Here is a 21,283-nt window from a genome sequence, read left to right as displayed (position 1 = left end):
CCAGGGTGGGTGGGAACAAGACAGAGGATGTGCAGCCTGGGGTATCTAACTAGTAGGAGATGCAATCATAATGTGAAAGACTGGTTTAATATATTGGCCAGCATAACACATATTCATTCTATTTGAAAAAAGGATGCTGGCAGGGAGAATGGGTCAAGACCTCAGAGAATAGAAAATATTTTATTTTTCAGTCATGTCTGACCTTTGTGATCCCATTTAAGGTTTTCTTGGCAGAGATACTGGAGTGATTTCCCATTTTCTTCTCCCACTCATTTTATAGATGATAAAACTGAGGTCAATGGTATTAAATTTGGTTGTCGAGGGTCATATAGCTAATCCTATCTGAAGTCAGATTTTGAACTCAGGAAGATCAGCCATGTTAGCAAGACAAAAAGGAGGCTCTTTAACCTTTCCAAAGTGATCTCCAAATCTTTTTTTTTTTTTTTTTTTTTTTTTTATTCTAAAGCTAGAGGCAGGATAACGTACAATAGAAAGAGCTCTGAATTTGGAATAAAAAATACTGAGCTTAAATCCTGAATCCATTATTTATTTATTACCTATGTGGCCATGGGTAAATCATTTAGTTTCTTTGCATTCAATTTCCTTATGTATAAAATGAAGGGTTATATTAGATTTCTTCTAAGGTTCCTCTCATCTCTATCTCTAATGGCCCAAAGGCTATGAATGCTTTCTTTATAGATTGTCCTGGAAAAGGCAGAGCAGCAGTCTGGGCAGCAGGCAACCACTGTGTGAAAATGAGGGGTCTCTCAGGTAGGTGAGGAAATCAGTCAGAATCAGGAGAGGAAAACCAGAAGAGCAACTCTTTCTGGAGAAGAACTCTTTGTGTTCTCTTAATCAGCAGTCATGTATTATTATATGTGATAGTTTTCAATTGGATATATTTGGTGGGTTGAAGGACATGGGGGTTCATAGATTTGATTGCCCAAGTAGTTAACATGGGGAAAATGAGCAACTCTTTCAGATAAATATATATAAAGATATTAGGGAGTCTGAAATTTTTTTTACAACCAGTTCAGATCAATCCAGCCCAGTCCATCCCACCTAGTCCAATTCTCCTCTACCACCATGACAATATAGACAATTGTAAAGATCAGGTAATATTTTTAGAAGGAAAAATCAGCTGTGGCCTTTTTAAAGAAAATCCTCTTGGTATATGGGAGACTAGTAGGGTAGAAGACATCTCAGCTAGATACCATCCAATGGTCACAAGGAATTCCATCTCTTTCTCTTCAGATGACAATAGTCTTGAACTGGGATGTCCCAACGAAGCCCAGGCCCCACTATGGACACAGTTGTGTCACCACTTTTCTTTAGCAGCTGATGCATCCTAGGAACAAATGGCAAATCTTGAAATAAGGTTGTAGATTTAAACTTTAGCTTACAGCTTTAACTCACTAGCCCCAATGCAGGATCAACTTCCTAGCTTCTTTCCTCTTTTTTTGTGTTTTGTGATTGATGAATTCATTCAGACTCAAAATATTTAGTTACAGGAACAGGTCAGACAATGAACCTGAAATGTGACCAGTATCAGAAACATGATACTGTGAATTGGCACCAAGAGGATTTAGGGGGAAAATCAAAGCAACTGCTCTATTTCTAGTACCAAACTCTTTTTTAAAAATTAATTTTATAATTATAATTTTTGACAGTACATATGCCTGAGTAATTTTTTTTAACAACATTATCCCTTGTATTCATTTTTCTAAAATTTCCCTTTCCTCCCTCTACTCCCTTCCCTAGATGAAAGGGAATCCCATATATATTAAATGTGTTACAGTATAACCTAGATACAATATATGTGTGTAAATCCAATTTTCTTGTTGCATGGTAAGAATTGGATTCCGAAGGTATAAGTAACCTGGGTAGAAAGATAGTAGTGCTAACAATTTACATTCACTTCCCAGTGTTCCTTCTCTGGGTGTAGTTGTTTCTGTCCATCATTGATCAACTGGAAGTGAGTTGAATCTTCTTTATGTTGAAGATATCCACTTCCATCAGAATACATCTTCATACAGTATCATTGTTGAAGTGTATAATGATCTCCTGGTTCTGCTCATTTCACTCAGTATCAGTTGATGTAAGTCTCTCTAAGCCTCTCTGTATTCCTCCTGCTCGTCATTTCTTACAGAGCAATAATATTCCATAACATTCATATACCATAATTTACCCAACCATTCTCCAATTGATGGACATCCATTCATCTTCCAGTTTCTAGCTACAACAAAAAGGGCTTCCACAAACATTTTGGCACATACAGGTCCCTTTCCACTCTTTAGTATTTCTTTGGGATATAAGCCCAATAACAGCAATGCTGGATCAAAGGGTATGCACAGTTTGATAACTTGTTGGGCATAGTTCCAAAGTGCTCTCCAGAATGGCTGGATCCATTCACAACTCCACCAACAATGCATTAGTGTCCCAGTTTTCCCACATCCCCTCCAACATTCATCATTATCTTTTCCTGTCATCTTAGCCAATCTGACAGGTGTGTAGTGGTATCTCAGAATTGTAGGACCAAACTTTTAAAAGGGATAAAAATATTCCTGATTTTTCCTGAGGCAGCCAATTATCTCCTTCCCTGATAGATTACACATCTGTGAGACCAGAGATTTAGAACTCAACTCCACTCAACTCCCAAATGCCAGGATATGAAGACAGTATAATGAGTTTATAATGAGTTCCTAAATGAAACAGTCCATTTCTTCCTGGATCTTTCCAGATTCCATATATATATATATATATATATATATATATATATATATATATATATATATATATATATATATATATATATATTTTTTTTTTTTTTTTTTTTTTTTTTTTTTTTGCTGAAAGCTGATAGGGCTTGAGCCCATAAGAATCTCTCATCTTGATTTTGCTGAAGGCCAAATCTAAACTTTATCTTGACTTAGTCAATCTTTTCCTGTTTTTTTTTTTTGTTTGTTTTTTTAAATAAATTCTACAGATGCTGGAGTCACTAACTCCCCTGGAAAAAAAGGGGGAGGGAAAGAGTTACATGATAAATTTATTATATATCTAAAAGGAATGGCAAGTTGTCGATAATAGATTTTTAGTTCCACATATGATCATCTTTTTTTCCCCCTCTCTTCTATTCTACTATGTTATGGAAACTTTTTTATTTTTTATTAAGTTTAGAATAAAATAAATAAAACTTTAATATATATACATATATATTTAAAAATGAAACTCTGTACAGATAGGTTATTTCTTGAACTATTGCTTATTTTGGAAAAATAAGTTGTTCTTGCCTAAGAACACCTTTATTTTGCAAATTTAAAAAATTGAGCCAAAAATTTTATATAGCTCATTTCTAAAATAGAAAGGAATGGTGTCATTAGTGGAAATATTTGCTTAATAAATAAGTCTATTAAAATGATGTTAATAAATCTAGTATATTTTTAATTAAAAATCAAAGAGAAATTCAGATTAGATATCCTGTGCAGTAGACCTATGATCCAATGACCTTAACTAGAATTGGGCTTACAGTACTTGAAATAGGTGAAGGGAAAGATGGGGCAGCCCAGTCCTAGTTTGTATTGATGCCTAAATATCCTGGATTCAAGCTCATTTTCCAATTCAAGTAACTACCTTTGCATTCCCTCTGTTTTTTGTTTGTTTTGTTATCTGAACGTGTTGTCCTGAAACTTAGCTATTGACATGATAGTTTAGAGGTCTTTCATGCCCTTTTCTTTAAGTGACATTTTGGGAGAAAGAAGGAAGAAATGATTGTATATTGTGCAAATGCCCTTTGGCTGTGATTTAAAGCATGTTTAAGGCATATTTAAAGATTGTTTGATCTTTTCAAATTCACACTCAGTTTCAGATCAGAAGGAATATTTTTCCCCAGTGAAAACTTTTGAAAAGTCTCACATTTTCCAAACATGTAAAGAACTTAAAAAAAAAAGTTTTCATCTTTCCCCCCAAGATTCAGTCTTTATTATTTATCCTTATCCAGTAAGTCAAAAGACAAGATTTTTAAATGATCTTTACTGTAAAAACTTCATTGAAGTTTATTTTATATGTTTTCTTTCCTCCAAATAGAAGTTCATTTGACTTATCTTTGAGTTAGAAGTATGTGGACATTGGCTTAAGAAATCACCAGAGAACTATGGAGTTCAGAAAGTGTTGGGCTGAAAGTTAGCTCCATAGCAATAATTGGACAGAAGTTATAAAACTTCTTATTTTGTCTCCCAGAGAGTGTACAAACACTTATTCTCAGAAAATGAGAGTGGATTGAACAACCAAATCTGAAAGACATGACCTAATAACAAAGAAAACCTGCTCATTCTGAGTAGAGAGCAAACAGGCAGATAACTTTGGATTCACTGAGTCATCTAGAGAAACGAGCACTAAATTTAGAGTCTGAACATTTATGTTTGAATATCAAATCTATTATTTCCGACTTGTGTGGACAAATCATTTGACCAAGTTCAGTTTCAGTTGCATTGATCGTTGGGTCCTGAGATCTGAGGACTCCCTTGTCTGCCTGAACTTATCTTTAAAAAGTGACTAAAGGGTATTTCTCATGCTTTTTGCCTACTGATGGATTTTGAGGTGCTTGCTCTAGGAACCAGAATTGCTAGTCATAATTTCATCATTCATTCCATAGATGAGAATTTATTAGATTAGTCTAATAGCATTACATTATCTTTTTCTTAAACTTAATAATCTCTTATTTTTCCAATTATATGTAAAGGTAGTTTTCATTTTTGTAAGATTTTTTTGTTTCTCTCTTCCTTCCTTGTTATGATTCCTACAAGGTACTAAGACAGTGGAATGGATAGAGACAATAATTAACTAATTTAGCATAGTTCAGTATGATTGATCTGATCCTCCAAGGAGATGTTATGGGCCAGAACTTGAAACAAGGTACTAAGTGGAATTGAGGAGACAATAGTTAAATCTAATTTAACATTGATTTAATCCTACAACAAATAATGGTTTCCTAGTGATATAATGATTGGTGTGTGCTCAGTGTACAGCATATAAGCAAGAAGCTCTCAGGGTCAGACACAGAAGTCCACTCTTGGAGCAGGGTCAGATTCATTCCAACTTCCACCTTTGTGCTGGCTGGAGACATTGGGGGGATGAGAGGCTGCAGCTGGCAGAGACAAAGGACTAGCAGCAAGAGCTCTCGGAACCAAGGAGAGAAATAGGCCTCTCTCTAAGAAAGCTAACTGGGTCCAAGGACAGAGACAATATTTGGAAAGAGATAATAACGGATTTGGACTCTAACTCTTGGCTGAATTTAAGGTGATTATTGAACTGAACTGAAACTAAGGCTGCTCCCAGAAGCTCCCCAAGAAACCTGCTCCCAGTGAACATTATAATTTAGAGAGGAACATTACACTTTCTTATTCCCCCCTCCATAAAGCAACAATCTAATATAGGTTATAGATATACAATTATTTTAAACATATTTCCATATTAGTCATGTTGTAAAAGAGAATCAGAATAAAAGGGAACACCCACAAGAAAAAAAAAAAAACAAACAAACAAAAAAAGGTTAAAATAGAAGGTTTCAATTTGCCTTCAATCTCCTTAGTTCTTTCTCTGATTGTGTATGGCATTTTCCATTCCAAGTCAATTGGAATTATCTTGGATCACTATATAGGTAAAAAGTGCTAAGTCTATCACAGTTTATCATTGCATAATCTTGCTGTTATTATGTGCAAGTTTCTCCTGATTCTGCTCATTTCTCTCAGCACCAATTCATGTAAGTCTTTTCAGGCTTCTCTGAAATCACCCTGCTCCATTTCCTATAGAGCAATAATAACACATTATATTCACATCCCATAACTTATTCAGCTATTCTCCAATTTGGAGACATCCATTCATTTTTCAGTTTCTTGCCACAAACATTTTTGCACATGTGGGTCCTTTTCCTTCTTTTATGGTCTCTGTAGGATACAGACGCAGTAATAGCACTGCTGTATCAAATGGTATGCACATCTTTTGACTCAGCAGTATCTCTACTGGTCTGTATGCCAAAGAGATACTAAAGAAGGGAAAGGGACCTGTATGTGCAAAAATGTTTGTGGCAGCCCTCTTTGTAGTGGCCAGAAACTGGAAACTGAGTGGATGCCCATCAGTTGGAGAATGGCTGAATAAATTGTGGTATATGAGTATTATGGAATACTATTGTTCTGTAAGAAATGACCAGCAGGATGATTTCAGAAAGGCCTGGAGAGACTTACATGAACTGATGGATGAGGCCCGAGATGAACCAAATCAGTTCCAAGTGTTCAGTATTGAAGAGAGCCATCTACACTCAGAGAGAGGATGGTGGGAACTGAATGTGGACCATAACATAGCATTTTCACCCTTTCTCTTATTATTTGCTTGCATTATTGCTTTCCTTTTCAGGTGTTTTTTTCTTTCTACATCCTTTTTTATTCTTGTGCAGCAAGATAACTGTATAAATATGCATACATATATTGGATCTAATATATATTTTAACATAGTTAACATGTATTGGACTACCTGGCATCTAGGGGAGGGGGTAGGAGAAAGGAGGGGTTTTGCAAGGGTCAGTATTGAAAGATTATCCATGCATATGTTTTGTCAATAAAAAGCTATAAAATACATTTAAATTAAAAATTTAAAAAAAAACAACAAAGAGTATGCACAGTTTTATAGCTCTTTGGACATAATTTCAAATTAACATTATAGTATCTTAAAATTTAAAGCAACCTGAGATCACATAATATGATCCATAAAAAAGTCCTTTCTACCATCTACTTGGCAAGGTCCACCCAGATTCTGTTTGAAGATATCTGGTGAGAGGAAATCCAATAATCCTTGAAGTTACCCATTACATTTTTAAGTAGGTCTAAGTTTTTCCTTACATTAGATCTAAATTTGACTTTGTAAAATGCACTTGAAATGTTCTTTGCTTTGTCATATCTTTTTCTATTTCAAGTTGGCCTTGCAAACATTTATTTCAATGCTATATTTGATTATATAATTGAATAAAAAGAGAGTTAAAGAGTTTAAAATATTTTTCTCCAGAGACATGCACAATTACTCAGAAATGGAGAAAGATAGCCTTGGAGTGACATTCTGTAGATTATATTCTGTCAGACCCTTTTATGAAAATTATAGACAGACCTCAAGTAATTCAAGATGTTTTAATATTTATTATAAAGTATACTACAAAAGCTTCTCAAGCATTTAAAGGTCTTTACAATCTGACTGATAGCTACATTTATTATACATTATTCCTCTTCACACATTTCACAAATAGTCTGCTTAGGTGGGATTTCACTTCCTTGCTCTTTGCCTTTGAACAGGTTGTGTATCCTATGCCTAAAATACTTGCTTTCCTTCCCCCTACTTTTAGAGCTTTCAGGTCCCTACGAGGCTCAGCTCAAGGGCTAACTATAATAAGAGGCTTTTCTTGATTTTCCCAGGTGTCAGTGACCCTAACAATTTACTGTTTTGCATTTATTTTGTATCTGTATTTACTTAACTATAAACATGTTGTATGCTCTGTTCTTCCTTCCAGTCAAATGCAAGCTTTTTGATGATAGTGACAGTCTCATTTTTCTGTTTTGTCTCCAATGCCCAACACAGTGTCTGGCTTAAAGGAGACATTTTTAAAATGCATGTTGAGTCAGTGATTTATTTTGAAGAACTTAGTTTCTTTTCATCTGTTTTAATTTGGGGTAAAGTTTAGTGTTAGAATTCTTAATTCATGCAGTGCTTCTACATGCTTTCTAAGAGAGAGAATAATGTTGATGATGTCCAGCTGTATCTTTTAAGAAAAGAAAAAAAATGGGATTTTCAGAAAAGCCCTACCATCTTCTCCATGAGAACTCATTTCTTTCACAAATCACTTTTATATTACAAATTACTTAACATAACATTAAATATTAGGATAGGTTGCATCAAGTTTCCCTGATAATGGTCTTATTTCTAATGTATTAACTCACATTTATAAGAAGATCCATTCCCTTATTGATAAATGATGAAGGGATATGAACAAACAAGTTGCTAAAATAAGAAATTCAATTCAAGCTATAACTATATGAAAATGTTTCAAATCCCAAATAACTGGAAAAATAAAAATTAAAGTAACTCTGATGTTCCTTCTCTTACCTATTATATTGACAAATGTGACCAAAAAAGAAAATTACAAATGCTTAAGGGCCCTGGGAAAAAAACGCATTCATGCACTGTTGGTAGAATTGTGAATTGGTCTAGTTATTCAGAAAGATAATTTCCATGTTCCCCAAATCACTAAATTGTGACTTAGTAATATCACAGCTAAAAATACCCCAAAGAGGTAAAACAAAGAGGATACATTTGTGCAAAACTATTTGTAGCAGCTCTTTTTATAGCAATAGAAATCCATAAATTAAGGGGATGCCCATCAATTATGAAATAACTGAACAAATTATAAATATGAATATAATAGAATACTATTGTACCCAAAGCAATGGCAAAATTAATACTTTCAGAGAAAATTGATGACTTGTATGAAGTTATTCAGGGTGAAGTGAGCAGCTCCAAGAGAACAATTTATATAATGACAGCATTGTATAACATTTATACCATGCTTACATTAAAGAATTTTAGAAGGCAAATCACATTTCCAGAGGACTAAAAATAAAACAATTTTCTGTCAGAGAGGTGATGAATTCAAAATGCAGAACAAGGCATACAGTTTTAAACATGGCCAATGACAGGATTTGCTTCTCTTTATTATATATATTTACTAATGTATATTTGTTATAATGTTTAGTTTCTTTAAAAAAAAAAAGCTTGTTCAATGGTTTGAAGGTGGAATGGAGAAGAAAAAAGAAAATAAATTCTTGCTAAGTAGGAAAAATAATTTAATTAAAAATACTCAGGAGCAGTTTAAGCTTCAGTATGCTTTCTATGAGACATCAAATAATTGCTAAAAATCTTACTACAGAAGAGTTGAGTTTGACCAACCCAATGGAACATATAAGAAATGGGCTGACAAATATTTCAAGGCAAGACAATATTTGAAGAGAAATCCTATGCAACTTTCATCAAAAACTATGGACCTACCTGTCACTTTATATCCTTAGGAAGTGCCATGATATTGTGCTGTGTGATGGGTGACATCTGAAATAATTGAGAAATAAAGGTCTTAGAATATCAATTTATTAAGCAAGGCATGCCAATTGTATAACAATTCAGAACCATATCTTCTCAAGTTGGCACTGGATTCTAAATACAAGTGAAGACTGCTTTCTATATATTAAAAAACACAATTAAGAGGATATAAACCAGGATATAAAATTAGATAATCTAATTTCTAATTGAAAGAAAGGAATTAATCAAATTTCTTTCATCCCTCCTCCCCTCTCCCCATTTCCTATGGAACAAAAAGATCCCAGGATGGAGTTCTTTTGAAATAGGAGAAGGATTTGGCTCCTTAAACCCATCTACTAAACAATAGCTGAGGAAGGTTTCCATTTGCTTAGGGTTTTGGCAGTAATCTACTCTTTAGTATTGATCCAAAGGAACAATTAAAAAAAAAAAACAACTTTTACTATGGTGATATCAGTGAAAATAAAGAGAGGTAAAGTTATTAATATTATGGGAAGAAGGGGCAGCTAGGTGGCGCAGTGGATAGAGCACCAGCCTTGAATTCAGGAAAACCTGGGTTCAAATCTGGCCTCAGACACTTAACACTTCCTGGCTGTGTGACCCTGGGCAAGTCACTTAACCTCCCAGCCTCAGGGGGGAAAAAATTATGGGAAGAAGATAGGAGAAGAACATGAAAAAAATTTTTTTGCATTTTGGAATCAATAGGCCTGGATTCAATTCCTACCCTTTTATCATTTGGGTGACCTTAGGTAGAATATTTCACCACATTTAACCAGTGTGAAGAGGTTGGACTAGATCAGAAGTGTCAAACACCTGGCCCCTGGGCCTCCTTGGGGTATACAAATGACTCAAGGGCAGCCATAAGTGGATTAAAATGTAACTGGAAAATGTTTAACAAGATAAATAAAACACACACAGCACATGTTAGTGTGTGTTTTTCTACATCATTATATAGCTAACAGAGAAATCCTTATGCAACGATTATTAGTCCCTATTCTATTTGAGTTTAATGTAGTTAACTAGATTACATCTAAGGCCTTTTCCAGCTCCAAGTGTGACTCCTAAGCCATCTATCAGAAAGCTTTGATAGGCTTGGGTTCTGTATTAGTCAATTAAATTTAAAACCCTCTCCCCTAACAGTAACTGTTGTCATTGACAGTAGCCTCTATATTTCCAGCTTTTGTCCATATTTCAAGGGACTTGGATCAAAGACCTCAGGGAGAAGCTGCATGCTTCCTCTTGCTCCCCCTACTCCACTATGGATAAATCTTGACAATTCCTAACAATGGTTGATCAATGGTTGAGACAACTGGAATAAACATTTATGTAACATTTTCTATGTACCAGGCACAGTGTTAAGTACTTTTAAAAAAGATCTCATTTGATCTTGGACAACAAGCCTGTGAAGTAGGTGCTATGATTATTGTCATTTTTCAGGAGAGGAAACTGATAAAAAAAAAAACCCAGGGATAAAGTAATGAGCCTTGGGTCAAACAACTGATAGGTAAGTGTCTGGGGCTACATTTTAATTCAGGTCTTGCTGACTCCATATTGAGCACTCTAATTCCCCATGTCAGCAGCTGCTGTGAGTACAATGTGAGATGGAGGGGAAAATATCAGATTTGATTCCTTTAAAAATAGGAGGCAATAGTTACAGAAAATATAATCTAAGTGTCTCCTAGTGATTTTGAATTCTAGCTTTTTTTCTACAGTTCTTAAAATCATCCCCCATCCTCACGGCCATGAGGATGGGGTTGGGTTTATAATGTAGGGAAGTGCAGCTTTTCTTTCTTCAGGACAATCATCCTGCTGGCCTGGGCTGTTTGGGGCAGTCTGTCAGAGTCTTCCCCTACATAACTTACTTAGAGAACATTTTAGTGACAGTTTTTCATTTTACTAAATCCTGTGAAGTCAAGATGTGCCACTTCTTATCTATGGAAGGAGAAATGATAAAGGAAGAGGAGCTGTAAAATCAAGCAACTGAGCAAGAAGTGACTGGGAAGGGGGTAGGGGTAGGAGAATCTGGCAGAACTAATAAAGACTTTCTGAGACTTAGTTCAGATGGGCAGGGAGGAAGAGCTGGCAGAAAAGCATTCAGGCAAGTCAGAATACTACTACCAAGAGGTTTTGCTCCTGGAAACCCAACCAGAAAGGAGAATGAAAGGCTTGTCAACTTTGTCTCACTAGGAGGCTCTGTGGTTTCACTGAAAATGCAGAAGGGACTGGGATTGTCCCCCAAGGGAAACAGTCTGAGGGGGAAGAAGGGAAACTGAGGGGGGGACAAGGAAACAAAAAAGAACCCCCAGTAGAAAAGGTTCATGCTTTTAGAAACTTCAATATCAGTTCAGGGATGAAAAAAATAAGTACAATCAATACAAAAGACAAACAGCCTTCTATAATTCTTATCTCCTGCCCACCCACTACTGAAAGAGGCTAGCAGGACAGCAAAGGGTTCTTTGTGGTAGATAAAGTGGATGGTGGGAAAGAGAAGGAGCTGGGTAGTGATAAAACTAGAACACACAGAGTTGAGTCTCATTTGCTTTTAGAATCCACAGGATTTTGAGAGAGCAAGAAAAGAAGCTTTGGAGAAAGGGGAAAACAGATAAATATCTGGTTCTGGAGGTTAATTTTGGTGATTTGTCCCTGTGAGCAGTTCTCAACTTCAGTCATGAATGACTAGGTTGTTCATGAAGTCTATGTGGAATTCTGAGTGAGAGGGGAGATGATAAGAAGGTCTGATTGGTCACATTCTAGATGGGGCTAAAACGGGATTTATGATAAACTATCAAACAGTATAAGATAAGATACTGAGTTCAGGAAATTGTGTAAGTATTGAGCAGGAAAGATGAACAACGATGTCAAAGAGATGAAATGGAAGAATCATATCAATACAGTTATGTCGGGGCAGCTAGGTGGCGCAGTGGATAGAGCACCAGCCTTGAATTCAGGAGGACCAGAGTTCAAATCTGGTCTCAGACACTTAACACTTCCTAGCTGTGTGACCCTGGGCAAGTCACTTAACCCTAGCCTCAGGGAAAAAAAAATATAGTTATATCTGTGTGTGACATGATGCAGGTAGATGGAGTAACCCCATTAGTTATTAAGGTATGGGACTCTTCTCACATCGAACAAAACTCAGTCCAAATTTCTTTTATAGGAAGCCTTTTCCAATCTCTCTAGGTTATAGTAATTTCTCTCTTAATTATCTCCTATTTCATCTTGCATATAGCTTGTTTGTATTTTGTCTCTCCCTTTAGAACAGGGATGGGGAACCTCCTAGGCTGTAAAAGGCTTGTGAAATCATTTGTATAATAAACCATGGGCAATGATAAGCTGAAAGCCAGGTACAATTACCTTCTACCACTTGAGTTCCACAAGTTGATAATTTTGTATGTCTGGCCCAGAAATGACTGTGCATTCCCTAAGGGCAAGAATTGTCTTTCGCTTCTTTATGTATCCACAGAGATTATTAATGTGCCTGGAACATAGAAGACACTTAATAAATGCTTATTGATTGATTAGCAAGTCAATTAACAATCATTTAATTAAGCTCTTACTATGTATTAGGGGCTGTAAAAACCAGTTTAGCTCTAGGAAGAGAATGAAACAAGAAACAGGAATGATAGGGAGTATATTTCCAAGTATTACTTAGGTGGGTGGGGATTGGGGAGGGAAGATTAATAAAGCCAATGGCATCATTGGTGGAAACCATCCAACAGGGACAAGAGATTCCCAGTGCTCTGGCCATAACACATAAAATACCAAATGACCAGCCATAGCCCACCTAGGTACACATCAATTGCAGCTCTGATTCTACCATGGGCTCCAATGTTTTCTGCAATGTGGTTATTTTTCTCCTCAGAGTAAGTGAGTCTGGGGCAATGAGAGAACGTCCCTGACCTGCACCTGCCAGGACCCAGTTTGGAACTTTTTCCTCATGGTTTCCTGCTAATCTCCTAACTTCTGCCTCCCTTCATCACATATTTCACAGATGACAAAGTTAGACAAACCCCAGATATCTGCTTCAAAACCCCCAGATATCTGCTTACAGTGGCCAGGCAGCCTGTGGTACTGAGATGTGAGTAGGATCTGGAAGAAGATTATGTATTGGGGCATAGGAATATGGGGCAAGAACCAAAGATAATGTTCTACTATTATAAGGAGCATGAAATATGGATAAACAGCCTTCCTGATAGCTTCCACGGCAGTCCACCAAGTAGTTCCTTCTGTTACCTTAACATCAAATCTCCAGGGTTGGGGATTTCAGCCACATATCTCTGTGTGGTTGGTGGGGCTACTGCACTGAAGAGTCGTTTCTTTTCTTGGCACAAACCTTCTGCATCTCCAACAACCAACGGCTACTCTCAGGAACACTGGATGTGGCTTTTAAGGAGCTCAATTCATCTCCAAGGTGGGTTTGTGGCTGCACCTGCTCTGTGTAAAGAGAGAAAGGGATGGATATTAACCCTTCAAGAACTGGCAGAAGCATGCTAACTAGAACTAAATTGGGCTCCATGTTTGTATAAAGTACTGAGGTTGAGGAGTTCTATGAGACTGAGCAGGAGAGGCAGAAGGAATTGATGAAACTATTAAATGAGAAGGTGAATTACTCTCTGGCAAATTCAGCAAAATCCAGATGGCAAAGAAAGGACAAGTGAATGGGATGAGAGGATTAACAAAGTGATGATACTATTGAATTGATGCTGTGCAGAAGCTTTAGACAGGTATGGGTGGAGGAGGTAGGACAAAATGCTAATTTCAGTAATTTAAAAAAAATTTTTAATTAATTTTTAAAATTAATTAATTGATTGATTTTTGAATTAATTTTTTAAAAAAGAAAGCCAATGGAGTTTCTAGGTGGCTAAAGAAAACTACTGTTATAATGAAATCTTGGGCAAGAAATGAAAGACTCTGGAATCCCTGGTATCCCCTAATGCAGGGGTAGGCAGCCATTTTTCTGCCAAGAACCAGTTAGATGTATATAATATCATTTGTGGGCCATATAAAATTGTCAGCTTAAAGAAGTCAAGCAGTGGAAAGCTGTTCTACCTGTCTTTCAGATCATCATTGCCTGACATTAATTATGCAAACAATTTCATGAATTTAATATAGTCTGGGGGCTGGAGGATCCCCATCCTTAAATTAATGTCTCTTTTCTCATATTAGCTTCCTCTTGTGTATTGTCTTCTCCCATTAAATTATAAACTCCTTGAAAACAGGAACAAACTTTCTTTTTCTTATTTGTATCTCCAGCATTCAGCACAGTTCCTGATACTTAATAAATGTTTATTGAATTGATTGGAATTGGTAAGGTTTAGTTAGGACTTTTTCAAGACAGGGAAACTTGGAAATGATCCATTCAGTTTCGATGCATTCTTCATTTTAAAATTTCTATTTTTCTCTAATATGCCTCTCTTCTGTCTCTTAAACCAAAGCTTCCATCAACACCCAATTATCCAATCCCATTGTTTTAATCACAAACCTTTCAGACTAACTCCTTCTCTTTGAATCTTTACAACTGCTTCTCATTCTTTCCTATCCCACACCTGTGTTTCTTGTGATATCTTCATTTTTCTTCTATTGCTTTTATGCTGTTCTTTGTAGCATACTACATTTTTGATTTTGATATATTTTGTGGGCAAACGGCCGTGTATCTTAATCCAACTTCTCTTATATTCTTTCTCCTTCAACTTCCTTGCTTTAAATGAAATTTGGCTCTCCTAAAGACAACACATCTATTCTTTGATTGTTTCTTTGGAGGTTTTACATTTTCTCTCTGCCTTGGATTCTATGAAATAAGGATAGAGAACAGGGGTCTTGATGAGACTTTAATACCAGTTTTGGATTGTCTCCCTGTATCTTTCTCTATCTTCTCTTATAATGACTGAAGCTATCCATTGTTCCTTCTTGCCATTGACCTTGCTTTTAGATTTCTTATACATCAGATCATATTGTTTCTCTACATAGTGTCCCCCACTATCATACTCACTGGTTCCAACTTTGTCTTTGGTAACCCATCTGATAACCCAATCATTCCTTGGGTTGCTTATTTTGTTGGCTTTATAGAACTTCTCTCTGTTCTACTTCAGATATACTTCAAGAATATCCTTAACTGGGCTATCTTACAAGACACTGATGCTTCACTTCCAATATTTAAACTTCCTCACCATTCTATCTGATCACAGCACCTTTCCTTCAACCCATCACTAACTAAACCCAATTTTTTTATTGCTACTGGAATTTTTTAAAGCAGCTAACCTTTTGCAATTTACTCCAATGACTAAACTCCTTGTAGCTAGATTTCAGTCCTTGTTCATTGTGGATTCTAAGGTAGGCCAATTTAATAGTGTCCTGCTTAACATTTAAATTTTATGATTTATCTTACTTGTCATTATAATAAAGACAAGCAGCATATATGATAGTACATGTGCATAGCATGTCCTTAATAAATATTTGTTGAATAATAATAATGCATACTTTTAAAAGTCAGTTATATGATTTTATTGATATAGGGAGATACTAGTGGGGACTTTGTTGAACAGTGCAGATTATGATATTGAGAGAGTTGCTAGAAAGCATAAGAGATAAAGTACTTTTGCCCAGCACACACACACACACACACACACACACATATACACACACACACACACATAGAGTCAGAGTCATCTCTGAACAGTCACCATGATTACAGATATAGGACCTTTCTGAATGTAAAAACCCACAAATCACTCTAGACCCTCCAAAAACCCTTTATTTTAATAATTTTGAGCATATTTATTTAACATACAAAACAAAACAACACAACACACTATACCCAAAACATTGCAATTTCTATGTGAGATTATTATCTTGCATAGTCTTGGAAATCACGCTGTAGCAACTTCTTCATGTATTTCCTTCTCCTATTAAAAGCATAATATTCAACTATCACTGATGGATAAAATCCCATGAATGAGATGACAGAGATATTTCCAAAGAGAATATATTTCCCATAGTTCTTTAGTGCACTGAAACTTTTAACAAAATTTAACTGTTTATAATGAATATATATTTATATAAATGTATTATAGTAAATTATAAAATAGATGAATAATATATAGTATTTATGCAGTTATAACTTATTAAGTTTTAACATTTTTGTAGTATGCTGCATATCTCTAAAAATTTATTGATGGCCAGCCCACAAATAACAAAAACTGTGAATGTAAAACCCTAGAATGTTGAGGGATACATACAATGTCTCCATGTATTGGCCCATGTATGGATGATGTGATGCTAGCTGGTAAAGCACCTGTGCTTTTGGGGGGGGGTGAGGGTGTTAATTTGATAGGTCAAAATTAGCATAAGCAGCAGAGAATAGATCCAAATTTTGTGGCATCTCAGTTTCAGAGCCTGCATTGAGCGCATATACATCTGGGAGCAAAAATCACATCTCCCTCTACTTTAGTGTTGGCTTGCAGCTTTTTCAAATTAAATAATTTTTCATCAGTGTGGTAGCTGACCTTGATTATGTATTTGTTTTCATTGAAGGCATCTGACAGCCTTACTGAAGCATGGGAGCAAGCACACAACCTTTTTTCACTCCTTTAGTGATTAGAAAAACATGAGAGCAGTGTTTAGAAACACACAGACACAGACACAGACACAGACACACACACACACTCATATATATATACATATACATATACATATGCCCATATATAGAAGTGTGTATGTATGCATAAATGTATGTATATCAGAAATGGGACCCAACCTTTCTGACTTAGCCAAGTTTTTTTTTCCCTTTCCTATACTCATGGTATTATAGCTCTTATTATATATATATATATATATATATATATATATATATATATATATATATATATATATATATATATGTATATACCTCTAAATTCTGACTTATTTATGTACGTCTTATCTCCCCAACCAGACCTTAAGTTTTTGCACAGTAGAGAACTCATTCTTTTTATCATCTTCATCACCTAAGAAAGCACTTTCTCCTTAAGTTTCCTAAAAATGTTCACTGAATGAATTCAGGAATGAATTGACACAGATCCAGACAAATGTAAAAGAGCACTCTTCATTACAGTTGATGATGGTCAATGTTGTCCTCCTCCTGACGAGTACTTTGATTGGTGCTTCACACATCCCTGGCCTAAACTAGTTAGTTCTTTTAATGTTCAGTTTTGCTTTGATAAGGATTGGAATACTGGGGAAGGAGATAAGGGCTACAGTCTGATGAAGTTATCTTGTTTGCCACTAGAAAGAGTTGTGGTTCTTTTGAAATTCAGAGTTCTCTGAAAGGACTTTGCAAAAGTCTGAGAAGGAAGTTTGACACCTGAAGCACAGTTACACCCATATCAAGAACATTGGTGTCATTTTGCACCTCTGAACTTGCCAATCAAGATAGTATAAAGGGAGAAGAAAGAGAGCCCCATAGTTATTGGAAATAACCTGTATTAAAACATTGCCAAAGACATTGTGATGGATCAGTCAGAGAGACAGCAGGGGAACCAGAGAGAACAATGTCCTAAAAACATTGTCTCCCTTAGAGAAGAGAATATCTTGGACAAGAGGGAAGCTGATAGTGTCAAAGTTTGCAGAGAGATTAAGAAGGATGATAATTGAGAAAAAAGACATTAGATTTGGCAATTCAGAAATAATTGATAATTCTAAAGGGAATAATTTTAGTTAAATTATGTCTTACAGATGAGGGGATTTGTGGGCTAGAAGAATAAAGTGACTTGCTCAAAATGTCACTGCCACTTAATGGCAATGTGAAGATTAGAACTCAAGTGTCTTTACTTCTAATATGAAGGTGTTTTTCTTTTAAAAAATTAATCTTAAAAATAAAAAAATTCATTCATACAACAGAATACCAAAAGATGATTGCAATTGAAACCGTCAAATTCCAGCATGTGTGTGCAGGTATGTGTGTATGTGTATCTACAATGTTATTCTCAAAATAAACTCCCAAACTTGAAATAGCTTTAGAAAGAAATTTAAGGAGTCATTTGACAGAGGCAGAAAGCCAGAAATTAGGGGTGGCTTTCCCCTCTCCTACTTCAAGTTCTGGGTTTCTGTTATCTAGGATTTTGACAAAGATTTCTGCACATGAGTCCATAGGAATCATCTGATAAAAGTACTGCACAACTCAAGTTTGAGTGCATTTCCAAACAAGTTCTGGGAGTGGGCTCCCAAAACAAGAATGCTTTGGGCAAATCCAGGACCTGGAAGAAATTCCTTATAGCCATTATATATATGTATATGTATATATATATATGTATATGTGTATATATATATTATATTATATATTATATATAGCCTTATAGCATTCCTATAGAGTTACTGAGGTCTGATGACTTTTTGGGTACAAAGACATAAAGTTGGATTTAAATTATAAAGTAATTTTTCCAAACAATATAATAATGCATTATTTCCACAGTATATATGCATATATGTATACATATACATATATATATATATACACATATATATTTACACATACATGTAAATATAATTATCCATCTATATATCTTCCATATATTACTTCCTAAATTTCTCTGCTTGTTTATGTTTCTTTCTGAAACATCAAAACTGAGGCTTTTTGTCTATATTGGCAAGTTCAAAAATCAGAGTTAAAACAATGAGAGCAAAAGACATAATGCCCATACACTTGGGATAGTACTCCTATAGATTGGGAAACCCACTTCTTCTACTTGCCCTTCTTAGAATTGAGAGGTCCTTTCCTCTAAGTTCTTTTTGCTTTGCTTACCTGATTGCATTTACTCCCTTTTATTCAAACTATCGCTGTAGAATGGGTGGGAATGGGGAAAGTGTAGCTCCCTCTTTGCCTTCTTCAAGACAATCATTCTGTTGGCCTGGGAGGCAGCACTGTCTGTGAGAATCTTACTGTGAGAATCTACATAACTGACTTGAGGAACATTTTAGTGACAGTTTCTCATTTTACTGAATCCTGTGAAGTCAAGATGTGCCACTTGGCACATAAAGGAAGAGAATTTGTAAAATAAAGCAGCTGAGCAAGAGATGACTAGGAAGGGAAAATGTGGGTAGTGATTGGAGACTTTGGCAGAATTAATAAATGTTCTAAGGCTTACCAGAAAGGCAGGGAGGAAAGGCTGACAGAAAAGCGTCATATATAACCAAGAGGTTTTTTGTTCCTGGAAACCCAACCAGAAAGGAACATTAAAGACTTGTCAACTTTGTCCCTCTAGGAGGCTCTGTGGCTCCACTGAAAATGCAGAAGAGACTGAGATTGTCCCCCAGGGGAGACAGTGTGTATGGGGGGAAGGGAATGAGGTGAAAGGGAAAAGGAAACAAAAAAGAGTCCCCAGTAGTAAAGGTTCATGTTTTAGGAACTCTAAAATCAATTCAGGGATGAAAAAATAAATACAATCAAAACAAAAGACAAGCACCCTCCTATAATTCCTGTCTTCTGCCCACCCACTACTGAAAAAGGGGCTGACATAGGACAGCAAAGAATTCTTTGTGGTAGATAAAGTGAATGGTGGGAAGGAGAAGCAGCTGGGTAGTGATGGAGCTAGGACCGACAGAGAGTTGAGGCTCATTTGCCTTTAGAATACAGAGGATTTTGAAAAAGAGGAAGAAGATGATCTTTGGAGAGTGAAGGGGAAAACAGACAAATATCTGGTTCTGGAGGCTAACTTTGGTGATTTATCCCTGCGAGCACGAGCACTTCTCGACTTCAGTCATGGATGATTAGGGTATTCATGGAATCTATATGGATATCTGAGTGAGAGGGGAGATGATAAGAAGATCTGATTGGCCACATTCTAGATGGGGCTAAAATGGAATCTATGATGAGCTACTAAACAGTATAAGACAAGGTATTGAGCTCAGGAAATTGTGTAAGCCTTGAGCAAAAAAGATGAACAAAGACATTGAAGAGATAAAATGAAAGAGTCATATTAATACAGATATATCTGTGTGTGACATGATGCAGGCAGATAGAGTTATCCTATTAGCTATTAAGAAATGAGACCCTTCTTCCACTGAATAGAACTCAGGTCCTTTAATTTGGAGTCCTTTAATTCCCAACTAAAATCTCATCTTTTATAGGAAGCCTTTTCCAATCCCTCTTGAATATAGTGATTTTCCCTCTCTTCATTATTTTCTTTTCATCCTGTATAAAGCTAGTTTGTATCTCTTTGTTTATGCTGTTTCTCTTTTGAAGGTGAGAATTGTCTTTTGCCTCTTTTTGTATCCACAGAGATTATTACAGTGCCTGAAACATAGTAGCACTTAATAAATGTTTATAGATTAATTACCTAGTCAACAATCATTTAATTAAGCTATTATTATGCATCAGGAGCTGTAAAGACCAGTTTAGCTCCATGCTGCTCTCTAGGAAGAGAATGATATGGAGTACATTTCCAAGTATTGCTTAGATGGGTGCAGTTTGGGGAGGGGAGATTAACAAGGCCAGTGACATCATTGCTAGAATTGACTCTCTCTAGAAACCATCCAGTGGGGATAAGAGAGTCTGAGTGCCCCAGCCTTCATACATGAAATGCCAAATGTCAGACCATAGCCTAGATAGGTAAATCCCAATTGCAGCTCTGATCCAACCATGGGCTCCAGTCTTTTCTGCTGTGTGGCTGTTTGTCTCCTCAGAGTAGGTGAGTCTGGGTCAAAGAGAGAAAAGACCTGACCTGTACTTGCCAGGACCCAGTTTGGAAGTTTTTCCTCATGGTTTTCTAACTTCTGTCTCCTTCCATCACAGATTTCACAAATGGCAAAGTTGCCCAAACCCCCAGATACCTGGTTACAGAGGTCAAGCAGCCTGTGATACTGAGATGTGAGCAGGATGAGGAAGAAGACAATATGTACTGGTACCATCAAGAAATAGGGCAAGAACCAAAAATGATACTTTTCTTTCATAACAAATACATGGCACGGATAAACAGCACTCCAGACAACTTCCAAGGCAGTCGACCAAGTACTTCCCTTTGTTATCTTGATATCTCATCTGCAAGTTTGAGGGACTCAGCTATCTATCTCTGTTCCAGTGGCAGAGTAAGCTCTGGGGCTCACAGTACTACAGAGTCACATGTTCTCTTGTTATAAACCTTATGCATCTCTAACAACCAGACTCTATTCTCAGGGACATTATTTG

The 21,283-nt window shown here is 36.1% G+C and overlaps 1 long non-coding RNA gene across 1 annotated transcript in view; it reads right to left on the bottom strand.

The window, feature by feature from the left end:
• Nucleotides 1-554: 554 nt before the first annotated feature.
• LOC141542963 (uncharacterized) overlaps nucleotides 555-21,283 on the bottom strand; it is a 33,549-nt gene continuing 12,820 nt past the window's right edge. Inside the window, exons 3-5 of the long non-coding RNA XR_012482285.1 lie at nucleotides 13,360-13,560; nucleotides 9,082-9,138; nucleotides 555-1,348 (exon numbers count right to left, since the gene is read on the bottom strand). This is a non-coding gene — a long non-coding RNA (uncharacterized LOC141542963). The remainder of the gene's footprint in view (nucleotides 1,349-9,081; nucleotides 9,139-13,359; nucleotides 13,561-21,283) is intronic.

Source organism: Sminthopsis crassicaudata, chromosome 5 (assembly GCF_048593235.1).
Source record: "Sminthopsis crassicaudata isolate SCR6 chromosome 5, ASM4859323v1, whole genome shotgun sequence".
NCBI classification, from domain to species: Eukaryota; Metazoa; Chordata; class Mammalia; order Dasyuromorphia; family Dasyuridae; genus Sminthopsis; species Sminthopsis crassicaudata.
This window is presented reverse-complemented; position numbering and strand designations above follow the sequence as displayed.